Here is a 16,318-nt window from a genome sequence, read left to right on the forward strand (position 1 = left end):
CCCGTTGGCTGCCCAGTGTGAAGCTGGCTGGAATGAAGCAGGATGGCAAGCCTGCTCTTCTAATTGAAACGCACATGAAGTGCTGGGCCCTCAGACTTCCATTGAGATGATTGCGGCGATCAATATTCCAGTTTGCTTGGCGGGGCAGCTTCCAGGGAATAAGAATGGACGATGGAGCTAGAGAAGCACTGCCAAATGGAGCATTAAGTTAATTCCCGTTGGCCTGGTTTCTGGCTCGCCTGAGGGAGTGCACTGAGTAGAAGGTGGCTCTGCTGGCGCACACTCTGCCATGGACTGTGTCTGGTATCACGAGAACTCAAGGGGGTGGCTCCTCCCGAGACTGAATTTTGGTAGCAACGACAACTCCCATGTGTTGAGATCCCTCCATGGGCCTAGCTCAGTGCTTGGCGTCAGACACACAACTGATCTTCCTGAAACCTCTGAGATGTCGATGGCATGCCCATCCTGCAGTCGAGGACCCAGGGGCCCGGGAGCATGCTGTTAGCAGGTGGCGGAGCTGGGACTGGAGTCCAGGACTGTGTTCTTGCCACTCTCCCCTGCTGACCCGAAGGAGCACGTCAGCTGCTTGGATTTTCCCAGTGCTTAGAGGCTCCAGCTTGGTGAAGACATGTGGGGCCCAAGTTCAAAGCAGAGGACGGAGCGTGGAGGTTTGAAGTCCTCAGTCTCACATTGCTGGGTGCATCCCAGCGCTGAGATCTGGAGCCATCAGCTTTGGAGGCCAATTGGACTGTTCAGTACTGATGGTGTGGGCTTGACTGAGGAGCGAAAGGCAGGCGTGTTTCCTGTTCTTGGTACCCCCAGGAGGGGTGTGGGGTACAGCTCAGTGATATGAGAAGAGCAGTGAAAGCAGCTGCTGTTGACTGAGCCTCACTGTGTGCTACGGTCTCTAGACGGATAGCCCCAGTTTCCACCAGAGTCACTTTTAGGCATTTTATCTTCATTTTGCAGTTGAAGAAATTGAGACTTGAGCTGGTAGTGTCTGTATGGAGTGTGAAGAGCTGGGAGTTGAGTGGGGAATGTACATGTGAGCAGGATGGGTGGTACCAGGTCCCTCCTGGATGGCTTGCCCAAGGTCACACTGCTACCAAGTGGCAGAGCTGGAATCCATGCCACACCTAGCTTCATTAATTCCCCTCCCTGTGCATCTCCAGAGCTAGGCCTGTCATATGCGTGCAGCCCGGATCCCTATCTGTCTCCATGTCCCCCTGACCTTTAAGGTCAGGGCCACATCTTACACTTCCTGTGCTCTCTGCCCTACACAGAGTGGGTGCTGGATAGGCATTTGTGTTGTGCATGAGTGAGTGTGTAAATGACACACCATGGGGATACAGAAAGAGGGGGCAGGCCCAAGTCATTTGGGCAGATGTGAAACATGATTTAAAGACTCGGTGATACATCCATAGATGGGCCCCTCCTTTCTTCATCCCCTTCTTTCTTCCTTCTGCTGATTCAGAACTGCTCTCCCAACAGAGTGCTGCTGAGCAGGACCACAGGTGCAGATGTGTGGGGAGGCTGACTTGTTAGGGAAACCTCGGGGAGCTTGTGCATGGAGTCAGCAAGATGGAGGCAGCAGTTGGGGCGTGGAGCGAGTTAAGCACAGAAGACAAAGTTTGCTCAAGTCCTTCCGGGGAAAGAAGATGGATGCCGGGCTGAGGCTGCAGTTAACATCTTAATAGTAACCAGAGAGTTCTGCAAGATTAGGCGATGATATATACGCAGTGCTCAGACATTTAATTTGCATTGTGTCCTATATTCCTGAGAAGTTGCTTTCAGATTCTTATTGATGGGCTCACATTTTTGGGGTAATTGTCCTCCTTTGACATGAATAACCCCCTGTTTACTCCTGGGTCCATGTACCTCTTGGAGTCCAGGAGGCAGTGAGGAAAAGCTTTTAATTCAAAGCTCCATCCATCTTCCAAGCTCAGGTGAGATGGAGATTGGAAAGGCAGCTTGGCTTGGATGAGCCAGGCCGGCCTGTTGGGTGGCGGTTGTCAGGCTCTGGATGGGGTGGGCAGTCACAGGCAGGGCAGATGGATGCCTGTGGGCTCCTCCACTTCCTTCTTCAGGGTGCCCTTGTTGGAAGCTAGTGCATTCCCAGGGCAGCTGCTGCAGGGGGCTGCTTGTACCTGTGAATCAAAGAAACCCTTGGGACCACATGTCCCCTGGCAGGGCTGGTATGTTCTTTCTGCAGGCTTTGGAGGCCACTGTCCCTTGAAGCATAAAATTATTAAGAGCATGGACTACAGTTTCACACTTTAGTGCGCAAACAGGCCCCTATGCCCAGTTTTGCTAGATGGAGTCTTGGTGCCAGCGATTGCCCCCTTCCCCGAGACCTTGCTGTGCCTGCTGAGCATCCAGACAAAGAATTCGAGGTGGGCCATGGGAAGGACCCTGGGCTTGTGTAAACCACATGTGGGGAGCACAGAAGAGAGCCAGTCCTGATGGGGGTGGGAGAAGGCACCTGAGCTGGCCCTGGGGGCAGGGGTGCGGTGGGGGAGGGAGAGAGGCGCTGCAGGCTGAGGGCCCCTGGGAACAGAGCGCAGGTGCCTGCCCGTCAGGCGGTGGCGAGGGGCTGGGGGAGAGCCTGTGGTCATGGCAGTGGCCTGCAGTGGGGGTTGGGGCTTTGTGAGGCATGTGGGTGAATCTAGAGGGTTTCCTGCAGGAACTGGGAGCCATGGAAGGTTGGTGAACTGCTGTGTGTGGAATTGGGAGGGAGCCCCCTGGGGAGAGCTCTCAGGAGGCTCCTGTGATGATCCGGGCCCTCAGGGTGGAACAGACAGGGATGGGATGTGTTAGCTCCGACTTTGGGTAGCTCTGCCTCTCCTCTCCTTTACTGCAGACTCCCAAGATTTAAGTAGAAATGTAAGTAAAAAATGCCTCCATTTACTGAAAACCCACTTTACATATATAAAATTCCCATATTGCGCAGCCCTATGTGGTGGGTGTTAGGGCTGAAGAAACCTGAGATGTGGGAAAGTCAAGTTCTCCATGGAAGGTCCCACAGCCCGGAAGAGTCAGGGCTGAGCCCCCCACCCCTTCAGCGGCGTCTCTTTTCCCTCCAGGGCCACCCTTCTGCGTCCCCAGTCTCTAAAGCCCAGGGCAAACCAGGCCATCATGAATATTTACGCAGGCCTGCATAGGACCCATGACGCAGCTGAGAGCCACCGAGCAGAGCGTTGGCTGACTCATCAGACCTTTTCCAAACACTTGTGATATTTTGCTACACCAAAGGAGCGAAAGTAATTAGCAGTTAACGCTGGTGATGACGCCAGAACAGTACGCAAACCTTCCGGGCTCTTCTGTGCCTCTGGTGTTTTTGTTTTTTTTTTTTTAAAGCTATGGGAATTATTTTCTTTTTAATAATATTTGTTTTTTTCTGATTATTAAAATAACATATGCTTATTGTAGAAAATACATAAATGCATTAAATAGGAGATAAAATGCATGAATTATTTTTCCATTATAGTCTTATTAAGGATGTTTTGCTTGTGCAAAGGAAATTTGGAGCAGTAGACTTATTTTATTTGAGGGGCCTGTCAGGATAGATCGGTGGTTTGCACCCTGTGCTTTGGGGGCTCCGAAGGCTCCGTGGAAATTTTCAGGGGCTGCCTCTGGGAAGGGTGAGCCGGGGGGCTTGAGACTCCCTCTCCCCCAATAGCGCTGTATTATGATCTCCTGACTGGGCTTCTTCACATGGCTGCGTTTGAGCAAACGGCTCCTTGGCATATCAGGTTGGGGACTCAGTGATCTGGGCCCAGCCTGTCATTTCACAAGTGAGGAGTCTGAGGCTGTTGGGAGATGTCTGGCCTAAGGTGACATGATGGCTTGTGATGGCTTGGGGCTGGTCTCTGTGCTTTCCGACTCTGCATTGCCTTTAGAACGTGAGTCAGTTAGAAATATTGACAGTTAGACTTGAGTGTCATTGTTGCCAGCTATGTCACCATCTAGAGACCCCTAGGAAACTCATCAGGGTCTCTAAAGGGTGTGCTTTTGAGGGAAGGGGAGACCTCAGAGCAGCTGGCGCTTGAAAGGATGAAAAGTAAAAGCCCCATCATTGCTGTTAGGCGCACAAAGGAGGAGAGATTGCTCTGGGTGATGCCTGGTTGTATGAATAATGAGAAGAAATTAAGTAAAGGCCGTGTTCCCTGACACTGATATATTAGAACATTGAGTAACTTTCTACAGGAAATTGGAACAGGGATCCCTTTAAATTGAATTTGAAGCTGTGAATAGCAAGCCTGCGCTGGCCCTGTGTGTCCTAATGCAAGTTAAGGAAGCAGTTTCCTGGGTAAGAGTTAAGTACTTTAGGGATGCAGGTTAATGTCGAGGCCAACATGGCGCAAGTTAATAAATTGCCTCTCCCGTGTATTGTCTGTGAAGGCGCAGAAGAGTAATTTGCTTCCCGCAGAGCTGCGCCAGAATTCTCTTACTTATTTTATTAGATTTTTGGCCCAATACATTTGTTCCCTCTCATTGGTTTTGTTGATAATAATTACCCACCCCCACTTCCATCTCCCCATGGATCTCTCTCAATTTTAATTGTTTGCAGTAGCTGCAAAAGTTTACCATTTTAGAAAATAAGTGTTTTAAAATAAGAATACTCTGGGCCAGAGCCCTTCTGAGTTTCCAGCGGGAGATAGTTAAAGCTCTATTTTTAAAGTGCTTTTGGGGACAGCAGCCACCAAGATTAGGAAAAAGCAAGAGCTGCCTCCGTCAAAGCTCTAAGTGCCTGTCCCCGGCCTCAGGGGGCTCTCTGGGAAGGAATTCCTGGAGTCTGGCTCTGCTCAAGGGGCCCCCGGGGAGGCTGGAGGGCACAGAAGAGGGCCTCACTTCACCAGCTGCTGGTGTGCAGCTCTTGACCCCGCTGGCCAAGGGAGGAAGGACACGGGTAATAGCAGCCACTCTCACTGAGAGCCTGCGGGATGCCAGACTCCATGCCACGGCCAGCTATACCTAGCTCACAGTCTAATAAATTAATTCACTAACGAGGTAGTTATAAATTGCAACGTGCTATTTACTGGGAAATAGCGAAAAACGGCTCATGGGTAGGAGAGAACCCATGGAAAGACAACACGGAGGCTGACACTGGAAGTGTGAGGACTGAGGGTGTGAAGTGGAGGGGGCAGGGCATGAGAAGGCTGGGAGGAGCTTGCTGTGGCAAGAAGGGATGCAAGGCCTGGCTGGTCCTCACCTTGTCCTTAGAGAAGGAGATGCTTCCTTTACAATTGAGTCTGTAGGAAGTTTCACAAATGATGGGACACTCTTACTTTTGGGCCACAAAGTTTAAGCAGATCTTTTGATACATTGTCCATCACCTTACTTGTTTCAACACAAATGATCCTTGATAAACCATTTAGTGGTAAACCGGTTCGTGAAGGCCGTGTTGTTTTGTAGCTGGGCTTAAACTCCAGCCTCTTAGCTCTGTAAGGTTAGGTGAGCAACCTCTTGGTGACTCAGTTTCCCCATCTGTAAAATGGAGAAAATAGTGCAGAGGGTCTCAGATGTTCTTAGTTCACAGTGCCAAGTGTCATAGTAACTTCATTCACGGCTCTCCACGCCAAAACAAACACCTCAGCGGTCCTGTTGGCTAAGGAGCTGGAACCCTTCAACTTAGGATGTATTTGTGTCCTGACAGCTTCACGCCTGTTGGGCACGAGTTCTCCAATGTGGGGGCAGATTGGGCACTGACCCTCGTTTCCTGTTCCACGTTGATTTTCATGTGGTCCTTGCTTTATATCACAGCAACTGCTGAAAACCTAGCTTTGCAAAGATATGACATCCTTGAAAGAGATGCAGAGCGATCTAACGTTGAAATAGTTAACTACCTCTGCTAGTCGGCTGCATAGTGTCAACAGCTGTTACTTTTAAAAGTTAAATTTCCTTTACAAAGTCGTGCTATCCCCTGGCACCCTGCGAGTTTGCTGGGGTGCCCTGAGGTGCTTCGTGCACAGTTTGGGAGCTGCAGTGATGTTTCCCTTGTGTGGTTTTGTGAAGATTAAACGAAACAATCCATGGAAATGCTCAGGGCAGTGCCAGGTACTAGCTGCTTAGTAATCCTCATCATCTCTCAATCTCAAGGGTTCCCTTTAGCTGGTGTAGAAGTGGGTCCTAGGAGTGGTGAAGATACTGGTCTTGAAGATGCCTAGGGAGAGGGGATGGTCATGGAAAAATACAGTATTTCTGCATTTGTTATAATATGTGATTTTAAGTATGCATGTGCATCTAGGTTAATAAATTAAATATAAATATAGACATTTGATTATTTCCTCAATAGCTCTACAAGCATATGTGTGTTCAAGATGGCCTTTAACCTTTTGGTTTTGTCATTAATCTTCTCTTTGGGAAAATGAGGGCCGTCCCCGTGGTTTGCCTTCTATTTGGAATGTCAGCAAAGTGCAGAGGGGTTCGAGGGAGACTGGTGATTTCAGGAAATACCAGATTGTGACAGGCCTCGGAGGACACGATAGACCTTAGGATTTTATTCAGAAGGAAGTGGAAAGCCACTGAAGGTTTTTAAAATTAAAAAAAAGAGTCAGTTTACTTTATGGAGGTGTAATTTGCATATAATAAAATGCACCCATTTTAAGTGTGCTGTTAGATGAGTTCTGACAAATCTATACCCTTGGGCAATCCTCTCCAACCCCCAATCAAGATACAGAACGGGATGCAGGAAGTTCCCAGTGCCCTTTATCAGTCAATCTCTTCCTTTCAACCCCAGCCTCAGGCAACCGTCGATCTGCTTTGTGTCACTAAAGATTAGTTCTGCCTGTTCTAGAATTTCCTATAAATGGAATTATGTGGCACGTAATCTTCCACATCTGGCTTCTCTCACTTGATGTATGTTTTTGAGATTCGTCCATGTTGTCGTGTGTATCAGTTCATTCCTTTTTATTGCTGAATAGTATTCCATTGTATGAAAACACCACAATTTGTTTATCCATTTTTGTGTTGACAGGCATTTGGTTTGTTTCCACTTTGGGGCTATTAGAGAGAGTACTTTTATGAACATTTGTGTGGATGTTTGTTTTCATTTCTCTTAAGTAGATGTCTGTGATTGGAACGACTGGGTTTTATGGTGATTGTATGTTCAACTTTGAAAGAAACCCCCTGTTTTGAGCAGGGATGTGACACTACCTTATCTACATCTCTAAGGGACCCCTTTGTTTCTGGATGGAGAGCAGATCATGAAGCGGCTGGGCTGGAAGCAGGGAGAGCTATGTATCGGCATTACCAGTGTGAACAGATGGAGGCCAGTGGCTGGATGGGCATGACAGGGGCATGGTGGGAAGTGCCTGGCTCTGAGGGATGGTTTGGGGACAGAATGACTGAGGTCTGTGATGGATTGGATAATGCCGGGAATCAAAGATGATTCCAAGTGCCATGTACAGAACTGGGAAGACCCAGGAAGCTTTGGGCCTGTCACTTTATTTCTCTGAGGCTCACTTCTGTTCTGCCTGGTGGTACTGGCAAGAATATGTTTGTTTTGTTTTCTAAGCAAACAAGAGAAGGGGAGGAGATGGCTTGGATGGACAATGGGCAGCCTAAAAGAGGTGAGTGCTGGGGAGGAGGCAGGAGTCACAGTGGTTGCCTGTGCGTGTTGCCTGTTGGAAGACAATTCTTGGGACTCTCACATTTCTGCACAGTCTTCTAGGCAGAGCCATAAACAGCTGATTTACTCTGACCTATCTTTTCAGGGATGTTTGTGTAGCAAGCAGCTTTGGAAGATGGAGATGGCATCTCTGTGTGGAGCAGATTTACTTACATTCCAGGGTCATAAAGACAATGTTTCCCTCCAGAATAGAGGTTGGGCAGGTTTACTAGCAGCCCTTATACAATGCTGGGGCTTCCTAATGTCAGGATGCCTCCCCTGGGCTGCATCCCACTCTGTGCACAGGTAGCACCGGGCCTTCATCGCTTCCCCCATGGGAGTTTGGGCTTGGGGGCAGCATTCTGCTTCTGGCTGCCACTGTTGCTCTAAGTAATAAACTGTTTTTGTCTCTGACCCAGGAGTCTCGTGTCTTCTGCCAGTATGTATAAAACTGCCAGACTAATGGGTTACCTTGCTGGCCGGGTACTGTGTCAGAGCCTCCACAGTTCTTGGTAAGGCCTCTGGGCTGCCCTAGCACAACTGGCTGTGTCACCCCTCCCCCTTGCTCTGCTGCTCTCCCTCTTTCCTTCTGCATCTCTGTAAATGCTGCCTCTCAAATCTTCACTGAGCATTTGCTAGTGGTAGGTCTAGGGTCAGGAGGCAGAGTGTGAATAAGACAGATAAGGTCCCAGCTCTCATGGAGCTGTTCTATCCATCGCTGAGTTGTGACTTATCTGTTCACCTAATCTTTCTTGAATTCATCTCCTCCTCTCTACCCTCACTGCCGTTGGGTTTCTCCCTCTGAGGGATTCGTGTTTTCATGGCTGTTGCAACAGTGGGAGTCGGCACTGGGGAAGTGCCTGGTATGATTCCTGGTAAACAGTAGCTACCCAGATGGCGACTGCTGCTGCCACTTCTGTTATTGATTATTGGAATTCTGGTCATCACTCCTCTGTGGATGCAGCCCAAATAGTACAGGGTGCAAATGAAACCCTGTATGACCGGCCCATTTCACCCTGCCCTTGTTCCTGGTCCTGTCACCAACTGTGTGCCTTGAATTCTTGCCAGTTGGTGTAGTTGCTATTCCCCAGACATGATCCACCCTTTCATGCCTTTATCCTCTCCTTCATTCTCTTCTAGGCAGGGAACTGTTTATTACCCCAGACTCAGCTCCACGGTCTCCTTCTGTCTGTACCTTCCTTGGGGGGGCCTTTCTCCCTGATGCCAGGCCGTCATAAACTGCTGTACTATGTGCACCTGACCCACCTGGCTTTGAGCTCACTGGGAAGGGGCTGCTGACCGTCCGTCCCTAGGGAGCAGCCCAGTGCTGGTCACTCATTGTGGGGTACTCTCTTCTAGTGGACATTTGGGGCTTATGTGTGGAACTGGGTACCTTGTCAGTCGCGAGCTGTATGACTTGAACTGAAGAGAAAATGCCCTGACACCCACCCCAGGGAGAGTCACCCTCACAAACCCTGGTCGGGAAGACCCATGCTGGCCCAGGGGTAAGATCTCGGCCAATGATTTAGAAATCACACTGTTCCTGGAAACCGGTGACTCGGCAGCATTATTTAACCTTGGAGGAAAGTCCCTGTAGGGACAGTCCGGCTACCCCAGGCCAGGGGGCAAGTCTTGGCGAGCCCGCCTTCTCCGTGGGCCTATGGAAACTGGCTCCCCACACTGGGCTGCTCTGCTGGTGGTTTCCACGGCCGGGTCCTCCGCTCATATCCTTGCCCACCTGCTACCCGTGGGCATCAGACCTGAGCCGACGCCAGCTAAGGGAGGAAGCAGCCATGCCCTGAGGGCTCATGGTGGGCATGCTTCGCAGTCTCACAGTCACCCAGTGAGCTGAGGAGAGCGCCTCAGGCCCGCAGAGCTGGAGCTGGAGCCAGGTGTGGGGCAGGCTCTCTCCCACACCTGGGTGACCACCCCTGGAAGGACCTGAGCAGCCAGGCTGTTGCTCCAGGCGCCCCTCCCTGCTCAAGGTTGCTATGAGCGCCTTCCTCCTGCAGGGAGCGGGTGCTGCCTGAGCATTACCTCCTTGTGCAGATAGGGGTGCTAGAGACCGAGCTTTCCCTGTTAGACGGTGCCAGCGAGGCGCGGAGAGTGAGCCAGGAGCATGGCCTTTACCTTGGCGCTGCGTGATTTGCCTGCGTGGCAGACAGCCGCAATCGCATTTTCTGCTCCACTTCTCCCTGGCTGCAGTGACCCTGAGCTGTTGGTGGCTACTGCCATCTCACCCTCTGTCACCTCTGTCACAGACGGTGTTTATCATGCTGACCTGGTCCCCTCTGCTGGCCCGGACACTTACGCTCCATGCACGTTCTTTGAGATGGACATGAAGCTCGTTACTGAAGTCCTTATGTCCTGCTTCCTCCCTGCCTGTGATTTTGTACATTATACACACAATGGCACCCTGCCCTGACTTTCCAACTCCCATGCATCTATTAAAAATGAAACATTTGAGCAATGGTGTGGTAGTCCTAGTCACGAGGGTAAAGGGCAGGGTCTGTGCTGAGGTGGGTTTATGGGACACACCAGGGGGTCACCCTTGGGCTGTGCTGAGTGAGTAGAAACCTGATCCCCGACACCACTGGGCCCACGGTAGTGGGCAGGGGCAGGGCAGTGGGTGGTCCCCCCCCACACAACTCATGTGAGTCCCATTGCCTCTTCTCTTTCCTCACTTGTGTCCTGGCCATGAAATGCTTGCTGTAAGAAAGTTCTGTTTCCCTTCTCCCCGGGGGTCTTCTCTCTGTGGCTTCTTGGGGCCTGGACTCCTCCCGGCCTGCCTCTTCCTTCCTTCCCCCACTGTCGGCCCTATAATGTGATGGCCTTCTCAGGGAGTCTTCGAATGAACAGCTTTTAGAATTGTCGAAAGCTCGGTTGGAAAACAGAAAAGGCTATTTCATGGGAAGATGATGACCTTATTAACCATAATTAGGCAATTCACAGAGGTTTCCCATGCAGTCCAGCGACTTGCCTTGTTGAAATGGGGGAGGGTTCTGTGGTAATGTCTTTGGGGGATGTAATAGTCTTTAACACGTTAACAGTTTAATTTCTTCTAGAAGCTTTGGCAGCCTGGTGTTTTCACTTCAGAAGCCAAGGTATAGTTTTACAGTCATCCACATTAATATAGTAATTATAATTTTGAGCAAATAATTTCAGTCACTGACATTAAGAGTTGTTTTTCTAGCTGGAGGAAGATTTGCAGTAAGGAGATGGGGCCTCACAGCTGATGGCCCACAAATGGCGTGACATCGCAAAGACAGGCGATTCACATCCCTGGACGAGACGCCAGCGATGGAAATGCTCAGAAACTCTTCCTGTGTTAAATCTTCAGAGCACACGCATATCTGAAGTTAATGAGAAATTTTCTTTTCTGAAGGGTTTTGTGTACATGAGCCCATGCTCTGAAATTTCTCCTGGGTTCTTTGTGTGAGATTGCCTCATGCCCTGGGGTTGTGTGACGCCGCACCTGGGAGTGGACAGCACCCACAGTGCCCCCCCCGTAAGAGCCTCCCTCGCAGGGCTGTGTTGCCCAGACCTTCCACCTGGAGGCCTGCAAGGTGCTGCCACTTGGGCACCGAGGCCAGTACCACCTCCACGGTGCCCTACCGGCACGTGGCGTTGCCATACTGGGCCCTGGCCGCTGCCTTCCCTCCCACCTCCCTTTCCCAGCCCACAGCAAGTAACTTGGATTTTGTGTTTTACTTTTTCCTTGCAAACATAATTTTTACAGTTCTGTAGGCATTATTCACGTTATCATTTTGAATCCTGTGTTTAAAGCTTAATCTCTGTCCCTATTTTTACAGCCTTCAAATCAGTCATCTTCTTTCATGTGGTTGCACCACAATTTACTAAACTGTGTCCCCGTTGCCGAGCACTGAGGTTTGTTCCAGCAGGTTTTTTATTGTTGTTTTACAGGCAAGGCTGCAATGATCATCTTTATGTGCATAATATTTAGCTCCTCTGTGGTTATTTTCTTAGGCTTGATTTCTAGGGCTGGAATTCCTAGCCAAGACTGACAACAACTTTATTTTAAAAAATAAAAATTTTCTTATTATGGTAATAGTATTTGAGAAACAGGAAAAGGTAGAGAAAAGAAAATAAAGATGGCAATTGCCCCTTCAGACAGTGTTCACCACTGTATCAGGTAGGCATGCACCTGGCTGCAAATAACAGGAAACCCGCCTGGCGGGCTCAGCCAGGGGGAGGTGTTTGTCTCAGAACAGGACGTCTGAGGAGAGTTCATGGGTGGTTCCCTGGTGAAGCTGTGCCATTTGAGACCCTGCTGCCCTCTTTCTGTCCCACTGTCCTTGGCAGCATTGGCCTGTGTTCACACCATGCCCTCGCTCCTTAGTCTGCCCCTTGTCGCAGCTTCCTCCCTGCCTCCCTGCAGCCTTTCCCACCACTTCCCCTGCATGAGTCTGTATTTCTGCCTGCTTTTGGTCCTCAGACACAGTCTCTTGCCTTTGGGCCATTATAATGAGATATTTACTTCTTTTTTCTGCATCCCCTGCATTTGTAACTGCCTGTGTTTGTGACATACCATTTGGCCAAAGCTGAAATTTTAATAGTGTTAAGGCAGGGAAAAGGAGAACGGTGCGCCTCAGGACTAGCCAGGAGCTCATCTTTCTTTTTAATGGGATTGTCTTTCCTCCCATGTTTCTAGTCCTGCAACGTCCCTTGAGCTAGAACATTGCCTCTGCTCCCTGCTTGGTTCCCGTGCACCAGGGGAGGGAATGGAATCTTCCTGGGGTCTGTCAGTTCCTCTGGTTGGTCTTCCAGGGGAGTCTACTGAGCACCCACCGCGTGCAGTGGGGTATTGTGAGCAAAGTCATTGCCTTCAGGGAGCTCCCGGAAGAGTGGAGGAAAGAGGCAGAAACACCATCGCGTAAACGAAGCCAAGTGGGCACAGAAATGAGTGATTTGTGACCTACTCTAATCCTACAGAAAATGAAAGATAAGAAGAGACTCCCATGGACCCACCTCCAGATTTAACAGTTATAAGAGTTTCCCGTATTTGTGTTGGGTCCCTCTTTTGTTTTGGAAGGAGTAAGATATCGCAGTTAGAGCTGAAGCCCTGCCTCCCTCCCTCCCTGGCAGTGGCCACTCTCCTGAGGTTGGCGGGGATGCTTTTGGATGCTTACTGCATGTGTTTATCCATGAACAAGATGTAATATTGGCTTTCTATTTTGAAGATTTATAGAAATGCTATCACACTCTGTTTCCTTTTGTATTTTGTAAAACATTAAACATTATGTTTTTGCAATTTTTCCATACACATACATGATGTGCATCTATCTATCTGTCTGGACCATTCATTTTTGACTGCTGTGTAGTATTCCACTATATGAGTAAGCTAGAATTTATTTTTTCTCTTGTAGTGAACGTGTGTTTCAATTATCCACTGCTTTTTATAATAAAGCACCTCCAAACTTAGTAGTTTAAAACAGTAATGTTTATTTTGCTTATGAATCTCCAGTTTGGGCTGGGCTCAGTGGGGAGAGCTCATCTCTGCTCCACTTGGTGTCACAGGGGGTAGCCTGGAGCCTGGAGCTGGAGTCATCTGAAGGCTGTGCACTCACGCCACTGAGGGTGACTCTGGCTGTCAGCCAGGTTCCTAGCTGTGCTGTTGACTAGAACACTATGCGTGGCCTCTCCATGTGGCCTGGGCTGCCTCACAACCTGGTGACTGGTTCTGTGTGAGGGAGGGAGAGAGCGTGAGAGTTAGGCCAGACCTGGAGTGCCCTTATGAGCTAGCCTCCGCAGCCAGGCAGCGTCCTGTCTGCTGCATTCGTTCAGTGGCAGCAGGTCCCTGAGGCTGTCTCCCGTCCGGGGGAGGCCAGTTAGACCCACCTTTACTGGGACGAGGGTCACTGAGTTTGCAGAGCTGTTTTGAAACCAATCGCCTTAGATACGCCTCCTCATAGGCACCCGCAGGGCGTTCTTGGACCCCTCCAGGTGGGCTCTGGCCTCGGCGCGTGCCCCCTTTGAGCTGACTTCATGTTGCCAGTTTGCTGTCCTGGGCGTTTGTTCCAGCAATGCCACCACAGTGCTTGAGAGCCCTGTTTCTTCACAGCCTCTCCAGCACTTGCTGTTAGGGGCTTTGATTTTTGCCCCTCTGGTGGGTGTGAAATAGGATCTTGTCATTTTAATTTGCCTGCCCACCGCTGAGGCCGAGCCCCATGCCGCCTCCAGGGGTGGTGCTGTCTTCCCTTTCCAGCTGGAGGCCCTAAAGAAGACAGAAACGTCAAAGTGCTATTTTTTGGCTTATGATGTCAATTTTTCAGGAGAGAAGTGGTGAGTATCCCACAGAGTTTATTGCAAACTATTATGAAGACCTTAGAGTTACTATTGGTATGACTCACTTATGAAAAAAATATGATTTCAGTAACTGCAGGCTGTATTTGTAATGTGATGGATTTTCATTTAATCTCTCACCTCTCTATAATTTGCCCAATTTAAAAATGCCCTGAAGCTTGCTTTCTCCTTGTCTGGGAGTCCTGTTCTTGCTATGTGTTATCACAATAATAGCAATAAGAAATGGTGCCAATATGTGTCTCTCTTCGAGTTCTTGCTGTCTCCACAGTCATTTAATTACTTCTGGTACGGATTTCCCCCACCCCGGTCTCCTGTTAGAACGGTGTGTGCCTGAAGCCCTGGGGAGAGCGCCAGCCTGGACTGACTTTCCTTTCGGGACAGCAGGCCCTGGGTTGGGAGGGTCACCTGGACCCATGGGCTGGGTTGGAGTCCTCCCTGGGCCACAAGCCATCCCATTACCCGGTGACACCTTATTTAATGACATATGAGGTCACAGAGGGCAGTCTGTCACCTTCAGATCTGGCAGAAAGCCTGGCATCCAGGAGCATTCAAGAAATAGGCACCGAACCAAATAATTCAAAATGCTCGGTTATTTTGATCATCAGTCTGCCCTACTGGCTTGTCTCAAAAACATCTGGAAAATAGCCACGTCTGACTAAGAGTTTTAAAATGAATTCCTAAGCTTTCCTCGAAAAGTGAACTTTTGGCTACTTTTTAATTTAATCTGGTTCCGTCTGAACACTCTGTCTGCGGCTTGCTAGAGAACATTATCTTCTCTGCCTCCCTCCTAAGGGAGGTTTGGCTTCTTATCTGCGTTTAGAACCAGTGCCTCTGCTGCGGAAATGAGGCCTCGTCTATCTGCGCTGAGAGTCGTCTCGGGCCCTCTGCAGCCGCTCTGGAAGCAGCCTCTGCATCTAAACCAGGGCCCCTGGTGAACCGTGCGTGCCGCCCGCCCAGTCTTCCACATTGGGTGGGTACAGCGTGTCCTCACAACGTCGCTGATGCTTGGCCATCCAGATCTTTCAGTGGGGGCACAAGTCACTCCTGGAAGTGCAGGGGGAGCATCTGTCCGGGCCAGGCTCAGTGCTGGTCCTGTGGAGGCCAGTGACCCGACAGAGCAGGGGGGACAGCCAGGGCTGCCACTGCCTGTCTCCTGGGGCTCTCCCTGCACCGACCAGAGCAGGTATAAATGAAGAATTCATTACTCGGTGTTTTCAGGACAGGAAGGCTTTGGGGTGTGTTCATCTGCTCCATGGAGCTGCTGGGTCTGCGTGGGCTCGTTGGGCAAGGCCTCCCAGGCCGGCGAGGTGGGCACCCCCAAGCCCGGGCAGTCCCAAGGCCACACCACTCCCAGGAGCCTTCGGAGCCTGTGAGTTTTCACACCACATTCTAGGTGCCAGCACACGTCTAACAAGGGCAGGGCATTAGCTCCGTTTCAGTGACAAGTTTATTCACAGCTTAACAGTTTGTATCCCACATAAACAGACACCAGTGCCTGCTATCCTAATTACTCCTCAGACCTCGTTTGCATGTTGAGAGTTGTCAAGACACATCCTTCGCTGTTGTGGACCTACCCACTGACCCCAGGGCTTCCTTGTCTGATGACCTAGGTGCGACCTGCTTATGTTTAGCCAGCCTCCTGTGGGGTCCTCAGGGCGAGGCTCCTCCTGCCTGCTCCACGTTTGGGTTGGAGCATCTTGGGCGGGGGGCTCCGGAGCCTGGGTTCTGGGACCAGTCCTTCCCTCTGGTTCTTGTTCTTGGTTTCCTGCTTGGTGAGATTCAGGGTTTGGGCTGATCTCAGGGCTCCTTCCAGCAGTAGCTGCCACGGTCACTACCTCGGGAACAACTGCCACGGACCAGACTCTGCCAGGCACCTCGCAGTCACGTAGAGCATGTGTTCGATCATCCCATTGCACGGTGGGGAGACTGAGGCCCAGCAAGGGGATGCCTTCCCCTGCATGCGCTTCTCTTGCCTGCCCCTCATGGCAAATGATCCCATGGCTTGCTTGGTGGCTCAACACACCCCTGCCCTCCCATGCCGTCAGTCGCGCAGCTGTGGCTTCTCTCTGACGTGCCTCTCGGGTCTGTCTGCTTCAGTTCTCCCGATGCCTCCCTGATCCATACCACCACCTTTTCGTGCCTAGACGAGTGCAGCAGTCTCAGGGATCTTCCTCTCTGCCTCCCTGTCGCCCCAGGCAGCCAGAGTGGGCTTTCTAAGTGGGTGGGCCTGTGCATGTCCCTCGGGGGCTCCCAGCCTCCAGGGCTCGGGATCAAGTCTGCCCTCCTGGGTGTGGAGCTGCCTGCTCTCCAGCCCACTTCCCTCAGTGTGCACATCCAGTGGCACCCATGGGGCTGAGCTGTGACAGGACGGGGCGGTCACCTGTG

The 16,318-nt window shown here is 50.6% G+C and overlaps 1 protein-coding gene and 1 long non-coding RNA gene across 4 annotated transcripts in view; both read left to right on the top strand.

The window, feature by feature from the left end:
* WDR25 (WD repeat domain 25) overlaps positions 1–16,318 on the top strand; it is a 137,229-nt gene that overhangs the window by 25,818 nt on the left and 95,093 nt on the right. The window lies entirely within an intron of this gene.
* LOC139079335 (uncharacterized) lies at positions 10,583–11,692 on the top strand. Its single transcript, XR_011532895.1, has 2 exons — positions 10,583–10,713; positions 10,803–11,692. It is a non-coding gene; the product is annotated as an uncharacterized lncRNA (long non-coding RNA).

This window comes from Equus przewalskii, chromosome 25 (assembly GCF_037783145.1).
Source record: "Equus przewalskii isolate Varuska chromosome 25, EquPr2, whole genome shotgun sequence".
NCBI classification, from domain to species: domain Eukaryota; kingdom Metazoa; phylum Chordata; class Mammalia; order Perissodactyla; family Equidae; genus Equus; species Equus przewalskii.